We start from the raw sequence: 19,826 nt of genomic DNA, 5'->3' as shown, positions 1-19,826 counted from the left end.
GATCGTACTGTATTCTGAAGCAGAAGTGATGTCTTTTGCACAGAAACATGCTACAGAGGTTATCTTTTGTGAGCACGGGATGATAAATTAAGAAAAAAAAAAATCCCTTGTTGTTGCTTGGAAATGAATAGACATGAGTTTCCTAATAAGCTGTTTGACTTGACTCATTAGTGTGTTATGTCCCTGATTCGATTGCGATTGTTCATCACTGGCTGCGCATGCTTTTTATTAAAGACACATTTTTGTAATGTGACTCAATTTTGTCTGGAAATGCAAAATAACACTATAAAAGAGAACGAGGTGACATCAAATGACCTCACTTTGCCTTAAGTGTCCTTAGGTCCTGTGAAAAGTGGAGCCTAGGTTTCAAGACAAACATGGTGAAGTGGCATTTAGCTGTTATGCTGCACGCAAATGGAATATGTTGCCATTGGAAGTGAAGTAAGCCCCAAGTGCTTTTAAGTACAAACTATAAACTATTTGTAGGATATGTTTTACCATATTTAATTAATTTTGGTTACAACACATCTGCTTCACAGATCTGGGCAACCCTTGTAGAGATACAATTGCTATAGAAAATGAATGAATGGATTTTTTTAGGCATATTTTCCCCTTTTCATATTTTTCGACTTTTACAGCTTCCACTATTTCATTGTCCAAATACCGTCCGTTTGAACACTATTGTTATGACGCAATCCTTGCAGTATATCACATCATTCACGCTTGCGCCATCCAGACTGCCCAGTCTTGTTTCCTGCCACAATAGATGAGCTCCCGTGACCGTGTTATGAAGTCGTCTTGTCTGTCCTCCCCGCCCCTGCGAAAGGCAGCTTGTGCTGATAATGAGATTAGAGTGTGAAGAGGCATCTTTGTGTTGACCTGGCCTTAGAAACCGACATCGTTTATCCGGCAGGTCGCTTCAACAAGTTGTTACCGCGCTCGCCGATTGTGAGCGAGAGGCGGCTGACTTCAAGGGGCAGACCCATTTTTTCAGGAAAAGTGTGGTAATTCATATACTTTTACACTGGCGACAAACGAGGTTTACAGACATGGTTACAGCTCAATCTGTCAACGCCTCCTCCGCAGCAACAAAAGCACACGAGGAAGGGAAAAAAAAAAAAAGAAGACAGACTTTCCCCTCCATTGGTGGCTTCATCCATCTCCACTAATCAATGCTCTGTGTGGAATTGTGGCAGAATTAAAGGCTTAACCCCTTTGCTGCCAACTGGCTCCAAAGATCTTAACACAATCACGGCTTTATAGGGAAGGCAATTTAATGCGTATTGCAACGCACTGGGTCACACCGTGTCATGCTGGAGGAAATCCGGCCATTGCCCTCAGCTTTGAGGGTTTACACAGTCAATATGTTTGTAATTAGCGATGAATGAACATATACAGGGAGTTGCAATTGAAGAAAATTGCATTTGTGTTAAGGAAATGGTTTTGAAAATTTAGGAAGATAATTTTAATGCTTATGTGGTTCAATTTAGCCATCAGTGTTGTTACTGATTTTGAACTGAGAATAAAAATGACTAAAAGCTGTTGCACATATATCTGATTGAGGCTAAAGTTTAAAAAAAAAAAAACATTAAATAACATCAATCTGATAACCGATTTTGTAAAAATAAAGAAACATGTAAAGCAAGTATTTCAGTGGTTGGACATCAACTCAGATAATAGAATGACTGGATTTTGAATTGTCAATAGAACTGTCTGTCTAGTTCGCTATAGATAGCTAGCGTGCTAGCTTGCTAACAATTTATGTCGCTTGCTAGTCTTTCTGGCAACTTGACACCGTAAAAGACTTAAAACACTCGCAAATATGTTCAGACATATTTGCGACGCGAGTACGTTCAAACGTACTTGTAGGCTAAATGTTATAAACATAGCACATTTTTTCCCATAATGCCATGGGGTATTACTTACATAGGTCAATAATCCGTTGCATTCTGGGAAGATATGCCAAAGCTAAATAATACACTGCAGACACAATAATAAATCAAAACATTTAGTAGTTACAAATAAACATTATTTTTAATTAATTTAAGTGGAGTTTTGATTGCATTTTTTTTTGGAAAATTTGATTGAATTTTTTTGTTGAAATTTTATGAAGAAATGTAATTATTTTTAAGAAAAAAATGCAATTTTAATAATGAACAATTATTTTTTGCTTAATTTTCGCACCAATTGCTCCAAAATAAATAAATAAATTACCACTCGAGCATGAGCAAGTAATACCCTGTGGCATTATGGGAAAATATGCTATGTCTATAGCACTATAGCATTTAGCATACAAGTATGTTCGAACCTACTCATGAATACGTTCGAAAGTATTTGCAAGTGCGTTCAAATGTACTTGCGAATGCGTTCAAACTTGCTTGCCAGTGAAAAATGTTTACTCCACATTGGCAGTTCCACGCTTCCATATTTTGTCACGATTGTGCAACTGCTTTTGGGCAGCTGCCATCTTTGTTTTCCACATTTTATGGTGGTAAACAGGAAAAGTTCTAACATGAGTCCAAGACAGTTACTGATGTAGGGATGAAATGTAGGCTGCGACCTCCTGCTGCTACTATGCTCTGAAATATGAAAATGGGATTATGAATGGAAGGGTATATAAGCAACACCAAAATCCTTGTGTAGAAATAGGTCAACATTCACGTTATGGTTCTTCCCCTGTTGGTCATCTGACGTAGACTTAAAATCCTCTGCTGTGCCTCTACAAGTGTCATTGGTTGTGATAAAACTACATGGTAAGTCATGGATAATAATGTTTTTGAGGCTGAGTAACAAGCCCACCCGTCGTTAAGTGTTTTTACAATCACAACAAATCAGACTTACCCTACATGGCCACTAACCAGATTGAAGCATTGGCTGAATTCTCTACATCCGCCAGATTAAAAAGCCAAATCTGTTGCCATTAAGGTGCCAGATTTTTATCAACTTATTGGGCCAGAGAAACGCGCAAAGTAGCTCAAGAGGATTACACAAAAAGCAGAATAAAACCTCTTTCGTGTGTCTTCGATCATTACGCAGAGACGCCACTTGTTCGGCCTCGAGGGAGTCGGCGTCTTAATCCCGGCGTTGGAAAAAAGCGGACCCTTGAGAGGCCTTAAAGGAAGGCTCCTTTAATTTTACATGTATGGCTTGATCGGCAGTAAATAGTTAGTTTAGCTACGAAAAATGCATAAGAGCTGAAGAATACACCCTTATATTGATTTATTTAACTTTTCTTCAACATAGAAGTACTTCCGTGTTGCAACGCCCCCGAGTGGTGACGTCACTAGTGTGTATACTCGCTTGGCGAACAGTAGTTCACGCAGACATAACAACGGGGAGGACACAAACTGTCACTTATGCCTTTGTGTATTGCAAAATTTTGCAAGGCGTCGGCAAGGAAAAACCCGCGAGACCCCCCTAAAAAAAAAAAATAAAAATAAAAATAAAAAAAACCGACATGAGTAGAAGGACAAGCAGGCGTGCGCGCAGCGAACATTTCAGGCATGAGGACTTACATACAAAATATGTTACAATTTGAGATGGGGTACGCCACACGCCTAATACTAAAGCCCAACGCAGTACCGAGTATCTTTAAAGAACCAGACGTGGGAAATAATCAAGCCGATGGAGGATCTCTGGCGGCTACTTCTGCTAGCAACACGGAGCTCACTCTCACAACAGCCGGCACAAATCGAGGTCTCCCTACGGCCACTGAAAGATCTCGGAGAAGCGAAGCAAATGTAAAGCGAAAGGTAGGCATGTTTCGGGGGTGGGGGGGCATTCGTTATTATACTGCACGGACCGTTTTATTTCATAATTCATTTGAAGGTGGCCAACGCAGGGGCACGTCGGCACGTTACCGTAATGCACAGTATTAACAATCGTTGGGGCGGCTGGCTTGACTTCGTCTTTTCGAGTGGCGGCTGGCCTGACCGCAGTGGGACGCTCCGCAAAAAAAGAAAAAAAAAAAGAGCTAGGGGAGGTTGGGTGCTGTAACGACGATACATTTAATTTTACTATTTTTTCTTTTTCCTGAAATATTTCGTCAGTTCCACACGTTTTGCATTGCTCGTACTGTGTGTCACATTACCTGTTGGATATTTGCTCCTCCAAGACTTTTCTTCTTCACATCTTTCATCGCAACCAAAGCTATCCTGAGAATGTCTATTTAGTATTGCCATGTTGAATGTCTGATGTTCCAGGATGCAGTTGAGATTGTCCGCAAGGAACCGATCCTCGAGTTTTTTCATTTCCAGACAGCACACATTCATTTGCGGATTGTCCATTCATGTGCAGCTCCCGCACGAACACCACTCACCCCCCGCCTGATTCACTCGTTCGTCAAAGTTTATTTTGTGCCCGAAAAGACCATCTGGCGCCACAACTTTCACATCCAAGGCAGACTTTCCTTCGGTAGAGTTATTTTGTCGTGTTGGCTCGAAGCGATAAGGTTTAATCCTTCCGGGTTTGACGCGAGATGCACGGCTGCGTTGCATAGTGCTTCCATAGTGTAGCGTTTACACACTAGTGACGTAAACATCCGGGTTATTTAGTCACGTGTAACAAACATGCCGGCGTTCGATTCATTTTAACATCGGTTTAAAAGTTATTAAATGTACATAAAAAAATAATCACGTCACCAAATTAATTATTGAAAAAGTAGCAACTTTTTGCTGCTAAAAATGGATCAATAAGTAAAGTGTTCCTTTAAGAGCTTCTGCCAGCCCATCTATCATGTCAGGCGTGTCGGTGCCATGGAATCCTTTCACTTTTGAAATAATCCATGTTGATTGTACTCCTCGCACCTCTCTTAACGGTTGACGGGGCTCTCTAATTGGGTGGCAGGCGAGCCACACGGCGGCCCCTGTTCTGAGAAAGCCTTGAAATGATCTGATTAGCTTGATAGTGTGCCATTTGTCTTTCCAGGAAGGATGTTGCGTGCTAAAGTTCGAGTTAGATTGTCCATTGTACAACACAATTGAAGTATCCCTTACGAAACGAAAATATATTTACCAATATATTATTTGAAATATATTGCAACATATTCAAATATATTATTTCCCAGTATATACAACAATATATTATATATTGTAAATATATGGAATTTTATATTAGTGATAATATATTACACAAGATATTATATCTTCATGTAATATATTGTAATATATTGCAAAATATCCAAAAAATTGCCGCTTTCCATATATCACAATATATTGAGTACAAGATATAATATATTTGTTTATATATTCCAAAATATATTTAATTATATATTCATAAATATCCAGTCATGCCTTGTAATTTATACAGGAAAATGTATTGGTAATATATGTAAAGATATAGTGTTGCATATATTTTCAATGTATGTGTCAATGTATTTTACATATATGGAGAAATATATGAACATATATGTAAAAATATATGAGAAAATATATGGTAGAATGTACCATAAATATGTAAAAATATGTGCATTAATATATTTATTACATTATAGAATAGGTGTGTAATTATATAGAAATGTGTAACAAACAGTATATGGGCAAATCATTAACACAGACTAATCGGCATTTATCAAAATTCACCTTTATTTCCTTTTAAAAGAAAAGCAAAAAAAACTACAGGATTTTGAGGCAGACATGTACTTTGTTCACAGGAACAGCATTAAACAGTGCAAATTCTTGAAAGTGCAATCTTGTATAAGTACAAACAAATTTATTTATTATTATTATTTATTATCCTATAATAGTGCAATACACAAGTTGAAAATACTTATAAAGCTTACAATTTCCGCTTCACCTGATGTCTTAGCTCACAGATTCGATTATTGGTGGACTTTCTCACATCAGCTTCTTTGGCCCCGGGAAACTGCTGGACAACACAGAGAAAAACACCACAAGCAATAATGCTATAAGTTCTAATGTTAGAAATTCAAATACCAGTACTTACTTGTGTGGGTCCGCGAAGTATGCAAAGTGATGTTTCGCCGAGATAGTCACTCTCAGCATCTGGTCCAACAGCATCTTTGGTGGGGCGGTTGTCAACATTTTCGTTGGTCGCGGTGTTGTGGGAAACTAGCTTTTTCACCTCCACCAACAGAGCAGGAATTTCTATTTTTTTTTTAAAGTACAAGATTATACAGACAGTCAATAACTTTGTCCACGAAGCCACACATCAGTTGACATATCAAATAATTATAACTGGAGTAATTTAGAGTAGACACCGACTCCATGCACAGTTTATCATGCTCGTTCATCCTTTTATCCACAGTGGTCCTACCTATCTGACTACACATGCCAATAATGGGCGACTGCTTTTTAGATGTAGATAGCACATTAAGAATCAGCCTCAGGCTATAGTTGTCTAAATACCATATGATGTACAATAATAATGAATTACATAATGCTCAATACTCGCCTTTAACTACCATGCTTCACAGTTTTGAATTTTCTTTACATAAAGCCTTGATCTGGCTCTGCAGATCACTGATGAGGACGTCGTTTTCCTGGCTAGACAGCAGCTCTCAGTGTGGCCTCTTTTTCTATATTAATTAACAAATACAAATTTAATGTCAATGTTAACACCAATGTAATTGAAAAAAATATTACAGAATAAATGATTAAAATAGTCAAACAAGGATACACGTATGCTAAACTAAACAGAACAAACATTTTGGCGTTTTTTTTTGTTTTGTTTTTAAATAAGGCAACGCTAACTTGAAGGAGAAAAGTGATAAATTGTGCTTGAGAAGAGCGACTCACCTGCTAACTGAAGAACAACAGCATCTTCGACGGGCCATCCATTAGCAGGCTTCTTGCTGTTAGTTGTGCGACATTGAACAAGATACGTCGTGTTTGTAATGGCAACTGGGTCAAAATAAATTATCCAGTTGATAACGAGGGCGAAGTCCGAACCTATATTTTGACATTTTCTGCTCCGGGCAATTCTTTTACCGTCGCCGGGAGCGAGCTACTCGGCATACTCTAGTCTCGCGTTCAAATGTTTCTTCGCGCCTAACATTGCGCATGCGCCAAAGACATTGCGTGCGCTATGATTGGTTGTCATTCGCGCTGCGCACTCTGGTAAATGTAGTTATTTATATCTCATCCTATCAAACGAGCTAAAGCTACAGAGCAGCTAGGCTATGACAAACATTGAAAATGGACCGATCCAAAATGAAAAGAAAATATATCCTTCCGGATTCTGATCAAACGGATATTCCAAGAAGAACCAGATGTTTAATGTTGAAAATGTAGTTGGTATGAAAGGGAATTTCATAGTTGAAAACAGATTTTTTATTTGATTTTTTTTTTTTTTTTTTTTAAAGAAAATGTATGCTAATTGATCTGCCACAACATCCATGTCTGTATTCATGCATACGTCCAAGATCCAGTGTGGAGGGTTGAAAACAATGGAAGTATATTTCAAGGTGGCCAAAAATAAATATTTCATTATGCAATTTTTTTGTCTTCATTGTATTTTCTCAATGTTGTACAGTTTATAGTGGGAATATGTGAGCCCACACGCATACACATATATTACAGTATATTGTTGTAACAATCTGTTACACGTAAAAATATAGTGCTCCTTTTGGTCTGGACTGCAATACATTTTTTATATTTATCAATATATACACATATATTGTCTATGCATATATTGCAATATATAGTGAAATATAAATACTAAATGTCATATATGGGAATATATCGCTAAATGTATTGCATGATATTTTGCTATATATTGCAATATATTTTCGTTTCGTAAGGGATGTTGCACTTGTTGTTCTGATTACAGTCTGTTTCAGCTTCTGAAAGCTAATCAGTGTTTTGCCCCTTAGACTTGTAGCAGCTGTGGAATGGCTGATAAAATGTTTAAGAGCAGCGGGAAGCAAATAACCCTGTGAAGCAACTGGTTGTAAGCTCACGTTGGAAACAGGCAGATTTGGAGTTAAAACCCGAGCTTGGTTTGTTGGGTTCTCTACAAGTTTAGACAAACCATCAAACCAATTTGGCAGAGATTGGCAGAAGTTGTCAGTCAAAATGTTCCTAGCAGTAGCTTTTGATGAGATTTTGCTGAATGTCCCAAATCACAAGCTTGAAACCAAAGACAGCCTCCCATTCACCAAAATGTTTTTAAACTTCTGTTGCTAATCTACATAAATGGAACACTTATCTTACATGTTGGACTATTTGAACATTTCTAGGTCAAAGGATCCTAAACTTTAGAAATAATTGGGTGGTTCTGATACACCACCATAAGAACAGTTGATAACAGAGTCTTGTTTTTATTTTTTGGATCAAACTTTGTCATTTTAGACTTTGTCTTGTATGTCCACAGATCCTTAAAGTGCAAGTCAACCTTAAACATGTCTTGGCAATAATATGTTATATGTGACCTTGCTAGTCTAAGCATGACATTCTCATTAATATTACATTTGTGGAATATGAGTTATGCAGCAAAATCCAGCCGTTTTCATCCATCTCACGGGGCGGCCATTTTGCCACTTTGTCGACTGAATATGACATCACAGTTGTTCAGGCGACGACCAATCACGGCTCACCTGTTTTATGAAGCTGAGCTGTGATTGGTTGGAGCAACTGTGATGTCATCTTCAGTTGACAGCAAGGGGCAAAATGGCCGCGTTCTGATATTGATAAAAAAAAAAAAAAACTGCTGGATTTTCCTGCTTAACTGATATTCCACAAATGCAATATTAACCAGAATATAGTGGGGCTACGTAGAAGATAATATGATCAATATTTTTTTTTTTTTTTTTTTTTTTTTGGTTGACTGCCCCTTGCTGTCTTAAATGTGGATTTTTTTTTAAACTAACTTGTGTGTTACATTTTAGAATATTTGCTTATAATAATATGAAAATATCACATTACTCACTGCTTGTCATCTTATTCCATGAATGAGAGTTCCTAAATTTAATCCAGGTGGTCTTGTCAATAACATAGCAAGCATTCACCATCTCTGCTGTTGTCCGCCCCTGCGTCATTTCACACATTTTGGGAGTTTGGCATGCGCTACGCTAATTTGTAAAACTGCATTTTCACACCAAGAAAAGCCACTAATTAAAAACTGGCCCGGGACCAACATCACCATCATCATTTGACTTCTCAGTGCGTCTGTTGGCACGATGGCTGTGACAGTCATTTTCAGCATGAAACGTATAAGAGAAGGGTGAGAACGCAAGCCCGCGGCGGGCGAGCGAGTGGATGATGACGTTAGCAGACGAGACAGCTTCTCATGCGTCGTTCTGTCAAGATGGTAGCCGACAATCCTCGAGTCTACGCTCACCACCCACTTTCCCACACAGAGAGAGAGAGAAAAAAAACCACAGACTTATTTGAACATCCAAACAGGAGATCTTTTGGTCTTGAGAAGAAATGTCAGTGTGCCAGATTCACTTCCATTCCCCTGTAGCACTCGTGAAAATGGAAAAAAAAAAAAAGCAATCGGATAAAAATGTAATTTTTTTTTTTGTCGTGATTTGGTTCGTATACTTCCCTACTTATTTGTGAAGTTTCATCTTCTGGCAAAAAGTGCCAAGCATGTCCTCCGGACAAACACTTTAACTCATTGACTGGCGGCCATTTTAACGTATCCCCTTCACTCCCGGTTGTTTGACTAGATTTTGACTGATTTTGCAAGGCCCACTGAATATTGTGTTTTATTGCTATAAAAACATGGAACCTACCAAAAGAAAGATTAAAGTCTCTTCTTTAATCAGGAAAAAAAAGTATGTTTCTATCTGTTTCCGTTTTTCAGCAATTACCATTAGAATATAGCTAAGTTTTATCATTATTCACTAATCAATTTAGAATTGTGAGTAATTTTGCTTTTTTTTCAAAATGGCCCGGGTTGCTCTCTTATACTCTGCTGCCACCTGCTCGCCGTTTTTTTAATAACAACCATTGCTTCAACTATTCTCTGCAGTAGAGAGGAGGCATCAAAGCCTTCTGTATGCTCTAGCATAAAAAAACATTTAAAAAAAGTATAAATATGTCTTTGGGACACTTCAAACATTTAAAAAAAGAACGTATTTATACGTTTTTGGGAGCAAATAAGTTAATGACCAGGGCTGAAATGCCTGAAGCAGGAAGTCCGACACCGAAACCCATTTTCGACCCACGTCACCCTAACTACTGTCTTGTTGTCACTGTGCTTTGAATTTGCATCATGTACGTTATCCCTCCTCAACCGACTTGATTGTCGGAGTATCCGACGACAGCAACCATTAGCAGACTGGCCTCTGCTGACTCACTGCAATGGAAATGTTGCCTCAAATCGGGTTGCGCGTTGCGGATCAGCAGTCCTGGCTCAGCTATCCTTAGACAACCATCCTGACGGCACAACAACCGTGCCCCGAGCGTCATCTTTTTCAGATCAACTTCTTGTGTCACCCTCCATCAGGGAACGGAGCTTTGACTGGAGTAGCCTGGGATGGGGGAGTGTCGCATGTATCACACAAATAAATGCCAGCCACGGCCACTCGCTCTGTCGGAGCAGTGGATCGCTTCGAGTTGTCGGGACTTCCGCTAGTCTGGTGCCTCGCACGGTTTTACCTTTTAAATTTGATATTGTTTTTTTTTGGTTTTTTTTTAACTGCTGCTTAACTGGGATTCTGGTTTGCTACCATTTTGTGTCTACTATAAATTCCCTTTGCTATTTAAAGGGGAAGTCAACCTTAAACATTTCTTGGTAATAATATGTTATATGTGACCTCACTCATCTAAACATGACATTCTTGATTAATATTACATTCGTGGAATATGAGTTATGAAGCAAAATGCAGCCGTTTTTATCCATCTCAGGGGGCGGCCATTTTACCACTTGCTGTCGACTGAAGATGACATCACAGTTGCGCAGGGCTCGCCAATCAGAGCTCACCTGTTTTCTGAAGCTGCACTGTGATTGGTTTGTTATCTGAGATTTACTGTGATGTCATTTTCACTTGACAGCAAGTGGCAAAATGGCCGCCTTCTGATCGAGACAAAAACTGCCGGATTTTGCTGCTTAACTCATATTCCACTAACATAATATGTACAGTAAATGAGTAGATTTTCAGATATAATTCAATATTTTTCTGACAGCTTTTTACTCTTAATCCCTACAGTTTAAGACAGACATCTGTCATGTACATGCTTTGTCAAATTCTGCTTGTTGCTTATTTCATCCTCCAAGGAGAATGACATGATGAAAAAAAAGACTTAGAGAGAGGTAAGGTCAACCGCGGTTGAAATCTTGATTGATTTATTGAGATCTTGGGGACTCTGAAGGTAGAAAAAAAAAAAACAGGGTGACAGCTACATGGAGGAATGTGAACGTGGGAGCATTAATGACGATGATGCAACATATTCGGAGGAGCAAGATAGTTCCCATCCTTGGCTTCATTTGAGAGAATTGTTTGATGTTACCTAAAAAAAAAAAGATTTGTGGTGAGTTCTTTTTCTGTGTCACTTCAAAAAACACTCACTTCTGGCCTTTAAAATTCTCAGTCTAATTTGAAGAAGTGCATCCAGGTGAGGCATAATTTCAGTTCTGGTTTCATCAGTTTTGATGGCGTTAATCAAACATTAGACTGCCTCATCTTTTTTTGTTCAAGTAAACACAGTATAGAAGCATTCGGATGTAACATCAGCTTTTAATAATTTAGAAGACAAAACTCGATTTCACGATTCATTTTTTTAAAATGATGATTAATCGACTTAATTCGTTTTACTGCCCAGCCCTGGATTAAGTCAGGAGAAGCGAATATTGAAGTCTTCGCGGATCGCATGTCTCGACTTGCAGTCGAAGGTCTCTTGGCTGTCACTCACAATGTCCCCCATCCCGAGTGCGAGCGACCCAATTTCCTTGATCAGGTGAGCTGCCATCTTGCTGTATAACAGTGTCTTTAGGGCAGCCTTTTTTTTTTCCCTTTTTTTTTTTTTTTTTTTAACCAATGACCCAATTTGAAGCAGGCGAGACGTCTCCTCTGTCTCTGGCAGCGTGTTCGCGTTGAGTGAGAGCTGTTACCACAAGACGTGGCATGAGGCGAAAAGAGCTGAGGGGGAAGAAAATTGCGGTCCAGCAGTGTGTGCTGGTATATCCAATTTTTTTTTTTTTTTTTGAACCACCAAGTCCAACGTACTTAACACAAGCTCCAAAGCAATTGGTTTGGGGAAGCAGACACCTCACTTGCCTCAGCGGTGTTAACCGGGTATAATAGGCTTCAGTTTCAGGGGAGTAAAAGCTCTTTAACGGTGGCAGGTGTTTCCGGCACCTTCCGGATTGACCTCTTGCACTCTAGAATGAAGACGAAAGCAGGATCAGAGGGGTTTAAGATGAATATCTTTTGGCCTCCCTGGCTGACATTTGATGGTTTTGTGTCGATGATGCTTTTTGGTCTTCTTTTTTTAACACAGTCTGCTTGTAAATAAGGTGAAAAATACTTTTGACAAGGCTGCCAATTTCTGGGAAAACAGTGCAGTGAGATTTGACGCAACTTGAGTGGTTTGTAATTGTTCAAATGCCAAATAAATGTATTTTTGTCCCTGCGCAATCACAAGCAACCACTTTTTAAAAGCAGAACAGACAGATTCTGTAATTTTACTGATCTGGGTCTAAGTGTACTGCTGTTACGTGCTTGCTACTCTCATGAAACTCTTACGAAATAAAACAAAAACGAAAACTGCTTTTTTAAAAACGAAAACTTACTGAAACTACATTTTATTTTTACAAAACTAACTAATTATAGCAAAAATGTCCTTCGTTTTAGTCTTTGGTAATTCATTTAATGCATGAGCCTTTGGGGGGTGATTTTATATATGATTTTAAGATTTATTTTGATATTAACCAGAATAATGACATTTGAAAGTGTGTCACACAGAAGTGACATCATCGAGCAACAGCCAATAGAAAAGTATATTCAGATGACGTCGCTCTCATTTTTTTAAAACTAAAACTAATACTGAAACTAACCAAAACTGAACTAAACATTTATTAAATAACTAAAACAAATAAAAACTAACAGAACCACCATAAAAACTAATTAAAATTAACTAAATTTAAAAAACAAAACGCAAAACAAAATGAATGTAACTAAAATGAAAAATTCCAAAAGTATGATATCCCTGTCACTGCTACGAGTGCCGATGATGGGTTATTGCGAGTGTAGCGGCGATCACCGATGATATCAGCAAGCGCCCTTTCAAGCACAGACGGCGGCTCCAAGCATCCTTCAATATACCGCGCCGAACGTTCAAGCAGCCCGCTGCAGGCGCTCGCTCCTACTGACCCTGCGCGGAGACAAAAAGAACATTTTTCCCTTACAGGGATCAATAAAGCCTCACATTAGCCGGCTAATGTACAACAGGGAAGCAAAGCTCGAGCGGTATTATACCTGCGCAAATCGGCACTCAATATTCATCATGCCCGTGATTTGTGAGCGTGCCTAACACATGAGTAGCGCGACTCCCGCTCGGCGCTAAATGTCACACGGGCTGCGTGCGACGGCGGGGAACCGCTGCAGAGGCGCACAGGGGCTGGTGGACTAATAACCACTTGATTTTTATTCAAATGGCATTTAAGGTTACATGTAAAAATCCACAAAAGCCTTGACGCCTTTGCTTTTTGTGTGGCCTGCTCGGTGGAACAAAACCAGCTCGTGAAATTACATTTTCAGTCCAGCAGTGACAAGTACCTAGCTCCAAAAAACTTCTTATCTTTAAGCTACAAGCACTTTGAAAAACATTGAATATTTTGAGAGGGAGAAAGAAGAGGAATGAATAAGTAAAAAAGCCATTCGGACTGTTTAGCGTATTTACTTTTTTGTTAAAAATTCAACTTGTTGTCATTCACTTTGGCATTCTTGAACAAAACGCCGTTGCTTCTGTCACCTTTGATTGGGTGTATTACGTAGATAGGAACTTCCGCCTCGCGACAACGTGGCGAGTCATTCACAAACGCAACCACCATTAGATATGTGACTGGATGATCAAGGATGTGCTTTCTGTGGGTGTAAAAAACAGGATGGTAGAGGAGACGTTCAATCATCTCATTTCTCTTCGGCAACACTGAGTCCTACTTCCTGTTTCACTCTTCTTTCAACTTTAGTGTTAAACTCAATAGTGCGCTGCCATCTAGTGGTTGACAGTGGAATTGCACCCAAAATAAATACCAAAATTACATTACATTCTAAAAACATGCACGTTAGGCTCATTGAAGACTCTTATTGTCTCTAGTTCTTAGTGGTTGTTTGTACTTGGATGTCAGTGTCAATGTCAGCTGGAATAATCTTCAGCTCATCCACAACCATGATGAGGATAAAGCAGTATAGAAAATGGTTAGATGGATCTTACTCCTATCATGGCAACAGTTTTGCGGGTGTTTTATCTTTAAAAGCACACCAATTGGTGTGCACGATTGGCCAGTGCAGTGACTATGGGAAAAAAAACAAAAAAAACAACAACATCCAGATTAGGTCACTGCGTTTTGCGTAGCTCTATTCATACAGTGTTTGAATATGTGTTTCTATTTAAAAGGGAAACTACATTAGGTGACGGGAGGGAAGGATAGCGCGTGTGGGCCAACGCTGCTCCAAGCAGGAAATGCAATTAAGAAAAACCATCACGATATCATTAAGGTTAAGTGGAGGGAAATATGTCTTGCGTGTCAACTGGCTCTCTTAATGCGTCCTTGCACTTAAAGAGGCCGGACACGTCTTTGCTGTCAGGAAAAAAAATATTCTTAATGGCTTTTATAGAAAACAGTCAGTCTGAAATCAAACAACAAAATAAGTCTTAAGTTGTCTACCTATTTTCTAAAAAAAAATAAAAATAGCATCACTGTTAACAGTAGTCAGGTGTCCATCCTTCTTTTTGGTTATGGAAATTTTGGCTATGGAAACATACAACATTTTGCAAATAAACGCTGACAGGACCGGATACACGTCACACGTTTTGACCAGATATTACGTCGCACGTACGTTTCTGTCACAAAGCAATGTCGGACGATAAAGTAAAGTATGTTTGGGGGGGGGGGGGGGGGGGACGACGGAACAGAAACCTTTTTGGAATTAATTAAAAAAGCGAATATTAATGCAATTTTAAATGGAAAACAGCAGAGAAATGCTACGGTTGATCACAAATTGAAAAAGCAAACTCATACGAGATAATCGCACGGCGCAGTCGCTTCCTGGTCTTCTTCTTCTTTTAAATTACTGGTATAACACATCTCTGTGGTGTATACTGCCACCTAGAGCGGCGGAGTCTCTCTCACTATTCGCAAAAGAAGGAAACGGGCATAAGTCGCATTTTCACAAAATTCGCCTACAATTTTCAAAACATTTGGATGGAACCTGACGATTGGGGGCCGATTTACATATTAACCACCCTTGAGCGAGTTTCTCCACCCATGACATTGTCAGCTAGGCTGAGTGAAGATCCAAAGTCACTTTCAAAGGAGGGGCTACACTGTCTGACGGAGTATTATGACACCTGGGAACTGCAACGGGGTCACTTCATACGTGCAGCGCAGATTAGGCTCATCACTGCTTTGCTTGAGTCACTTTGAAGATTTCAATTTCAATTTTTGCTTTATAACCACATTTCCAACTTTACAGGTGCGTCGTTTAAAGTGGTATATCTAAAGACGCCTCTTTTGAAATCAGCAACTTCTTTAGCCCACTTTTGGATGTGCTTTTTCTCTCTCTCTCTCTCTCTCTCTCTCTCTCCTCTCTCTCTCTCTCCTCTCTCTCTCTCTCTCTCTCTCTCTCTCTCTCTCTCTCTCTCTCTCTCTCTCTCTCTCTCTCTCTCTCTCTCTCTCTCTCTCTCTCTCTCTCTCTCTCTCTCTCTCTCTCTCTCTCTCTCTCTCTCCTGGCTTATTATGTGCCGAGAATTCCAGCTGAATACATGTTAAAATGACATGCTATTATTAGATATTTATTTTAAATATTGATTTGTTCTATGTAATGGCACATGTTAATTATGCATCACTTAATTTCGGCGCCTAAGATAAAGACAGAGGCTGAGACGCGTCATGTGTGCTGCAAACGTTTAGCGGCCTGTAATTCATACATGCAGCGGTGTCTCAAAAGGAATGGAAGAAAAATGATCAAATTATTTCTGCATGCTCATTCATATTTCTGCAAAGATATATGGAAAAATGAAAGCATAAGAAGGATTTAACCCATTTTGTTTATCCACAACATGCTATGAATCCGTTTTGGTTTTTTTCTCTCCAAATACAATATTTTGTTTATTTTGTGCCAATATTAGAGGTCACTTCCACTAATGGATCTTAAGCTATTAAGGGTTAACAAGGTGTGGTGGCCTTTTTTTGTGTGTGTGTGTTTGTGCCTGTTTACATTGGATTCAATAGTGAAGTCACTGTGAAGTAAAAACACAAGCACAGAGAAGAGAGAATAAACATGCTCAATTTGATTGATTTGTGAGAAAAGGAAACCATTTTGAAGCTGGAGAAGAGGGGAAATCTATCAGAGCTATTGCAAAAACATTGGGAGTATAGGCAATATTATTTCTCTCTCAATATATAAATATAATAACATTTTTGAAAATGAAATGAATTAAAGTCATGGCGGCACGGTGCTTGAGTGGTTAGCATGTCCCGCCTCCCAGTACTGAGGACGCAAGATCGAGTCCAGGCTTCTGCCTTCCTGGGTGGAGTTTGCATGTTCTCCCCGTGCCTGCGTGGGTCTTCTCCGGGTACTCCGGTCTCCTCCCACATTCCAAAGACATGCGTGGCAGGTTAAGTGGGTGATCCGAATTGTCCCTAGTTGTGCTTGAGAGTGTGGATGGTTGTTCGTCTCTGTGTGCCATGCGATTGGCTGGCAACCAGTTCAGGGTGTGCCCCGCCTACTGCCAAAAGCTGGCTGGGATAGGCTCCAGCAGCCCACGCAACCCTTGTGAGGAGCAAGTGGTTAAGAAAATGGATGGATGGATGGATGGAATTAAAGTCAAATAAAAAAATGCAGAAACCTGGCTATATAAGGTCCCACGGTTGAGTTGACAGCACAGAGTCAAATAAATTACATTTTGTAATGGTCAGAAGTATGTGGAAACATTTTGAGGAAAAATAGGAATTATTTAATTTTGGAATGAGGATATGAAGAGTTTGGAAATCATGGAGTAATGGGGGCAAAAAAAGATCTAATTTGTATTAAAACAAAAGTAACTCGAGTCATCTGTATTCTTGACTGTATTGTGAGTCTTCTCTATAGGATACAATCCAGACGCAAGTGTGGTCTATGACTGATTTTCACACAAGCACACACACAACCACAATCAACTTTGGAGGCGTTGGTGCAGCATGGGCAGATGCTAAGGATCATCCTGTGAGTTCTCGCTGATGGGGTCCCAGTGGAAATGTGAAATCAGATCATTCCACTTGTTAATTACCAGTGGCAGCGCAATAAAGCCTCGGCGTCCTCCTGCAGCGAAGGCGATGGCGGCCGGGTGTGGCGGCGTCATTAAGGCAGCCGAGCGACGCGCTAATGCTTTATAAATATATCCGCCTTTGCGGCTGGTAGTGGGCTCTGTTGTGTTGAAGTTCCTGCGTGGCCTTTGATTGCCTGCCCGAAAGTTGGAGGTCAATGTGGGCATGATGGACAGCTGGGATAAAGAGGCCGCTGGCAGCTGCCGGTTGACCATGTCTACGTCCAACTTTGTGAGCACCAGTGTTGGAAGTACAGTAACCCCCAATTGGTGCCGGATAGGAACCCGGCCCTGTAATTGACTCCACCCTCAAAAAGTTTAGAATTGCCCTATATTACAGCAAATGTATACCGTTGTTGTGCTACTTTTTCTGGTGTGCCCGCTTTGGCTACCGCGGAACAGTATCAGACAGACAGAGGGATGTAATCATCAGCACCATAGTAGTAAAAAATATTTATCTTTATCTTTATATTTAATTTTTCATAAAATATTAACAACAAATGGTTTGAAGCAAACAACCAAATAGCCACATAATTTGATGGGGGGGTTTTCCGTGCAAAAGGCGCGCTTGCATAAAAACTATCATTCAAAGACGGCACAAAACTGTTAAACAGCAAACCAACATTAAGCGCAAGAAATCATTTTGTGCATTTTTTCCCCACAAAAATCAACTCACTCAAAATTTCAATAATATTGGGGTACTATGTTTGTCATGCATATCATTCCAAATCTGCAAGACAGTTATTAGGCGTACTCATGTAGTATAGGTCACTATAAGACATAAGTGCAAATAAGCCATGTCTGCCATCTAGCGGTGATGGTGATATTGCGATTTAAAAGTACAGTCGAGTGCATCATCGCAGTTTGGTACCCGCAAATTCATTTTTCTTTTCTTTTCTTTTCTCTTTATTTTGTATCAAAATTTGGTATTATTTTTTTTTGTGTGTGTGTGGGGGGGGGGGGGAGGGGCAGTTTTTTTTCTAGATTGTTTCGCCCCACATTTTCTGTTAGTTTTTTTTTTTTTTTTTTTTTTCACAAAAAAAAATAAAAATCTTGAATGTTTATCAAGGATTTCTGAAGTATCTTTTGGATTTGTAGAAACAAAACCAAAACAAAACATTTATAGCACAGTTTATGTTCAGTCTGTTGCTTTGTAGCACTGCAACATAGATGCTATGTAACGTTAGCATTAAGCTAGCAGACTGAAAAGCTAAAGTTATGTGATTCTTCTAAATACACAAGGTGTAATTGTCTTTGTTTTAGATTTTGTTTGACAGTAAACTTCAACTGGCAGTGGCATGGCAGCTTTTTGAAAGCGCTATATAAATAAAGATGACTTGACTTGACTTGACTTATACAGCTTGAAGATTATACTGATGTTTTTTGTATAGTGAGTTGAGTCACAGTGATTTATTTTATTATTATTATTATTATTATTATTATTATTAGTATTATTATTAATTCAATCTCTGGTGAACCTTATTAACCTTATTTATTGATTGATTTTATTTTTATTTTATTTTATTTTATTATCTGTTCTTATTGCTGCTGGACATGTAAATTTCCCAGAGGGAGCCATCCCAAAGGGATCAATAAAGTCAAGTCTAAGTCTAAGTCTATGTGAGTTGGACCCCCAGTAACTTTGGGCAAGAGACAGAGGGGGTACACCCCGGACAAATCATCTGCTAATCGTAGGGCACAAATAGACAACCGTTCACATTCATACCTAAAGAAGTAAAATGTTCCACTTTGTGAAGTAAAACAATTCAGACATGCACAAGTTGGCGCACAGTCCAATCAGTCATGTTGTCATGACTAATAGCTGTCAAATACATAATAGATGACATTTAAAAGCAGATTGCCCACCGCTGACGAGCATGCGTTAGATTCCCAAACTTGCACACGCCAGCAAAGTTGGGCTACAATAGCAGCCTTTGTTTTTCCCCCACATAAACACCTACATCCCCAGTGTGTGCTTATTTGCATGTGATCAAAGCATCAGCCCACTTTCCCAATGCTCTTCCTCAAACCCAACACGCTGGATGCTACCCGCCCTCCCCCCAGAAGAAACCTCCCTCTCTCCCTCCGAGCTCCCCCCCCGTTCCCCATTTGTCTGTCTTGTGTTTCATGTTTGCATCAGCTCTGCGGGCATTGTGTTAAATGTGTTTGCTTGTCAAAAGGCGCTAAGAGACACGCCAGGCATCCGGCATCAGACATGCGCACACACACGCACGCCACTGCCGCTTGTGCATCATCACGCTTGTAAATAAAGATTGCGCAAAAAAGGTGAAGGACAAAGCAAGAGGACAGGCCCGTCTCCTCAATGGTGGGGTAAATAATGTGATTATAACGAGGCGCTGTTGATGAAGATGGAGGCAATAATGTCTCAAA

At 39.5% G+C, this 19,826-nt stretch overlaps 1 protein-coding gene and 1 long non-coding RNA gene across 8 annotated transcripts in view; one reads left to right on the top strand and one right to left on the bottom strand.

The window, feature by feature from the left end:
• The window catches only part of esamb (endothelial cell adhesion molecule b), a 69,462-nt gene that overhangs the window by 18,799 nt on the left and 30,837 nt on the right, over positions 1-19,826 (top strand). The window lies entirely within an intron of this gene.
• On the bottom strand, positions 5,559-7,052 carry LOC144033400 (uncharacterized). 2 transcript variants are annotated; one of them, XR_013287968.1, is made up of 4 exons: positions 6,756-7,052; positions 6,412-6,535; positions 5,944-6,104; positions 5,559-5,865 (listed from the first exon to the last, which is right to left on the bottom strand). It is a non-coding gene; the product is annotated as an uncharacterized LOC144033400 (long non-coding RNA). The 2 variants fall into 2 exon arrangements; XR_013287969.1 differs by lacking the exon at positions 6,412-6,535 and having other exon boundaries at positions 6,756-7,048.

Source organism: Festucalex cinctus, chromosome 13, assembly GCF_051991245.1.
Source record: "Festucalex cinctus isolate MCC-2025b chromosome 13, RoL_Fcin_1.0, whole genome shotgun sequence".
Lineage (NCBI taxonomy): Eukaryota > Metazoa > Chordata > Actinopteri > Syngnathiformes > Syngnathidae > Festucalex > Festucalex cinctus.
This window is presented reverse-complemented; position numbering and strand designations above follow the sequence as displayed.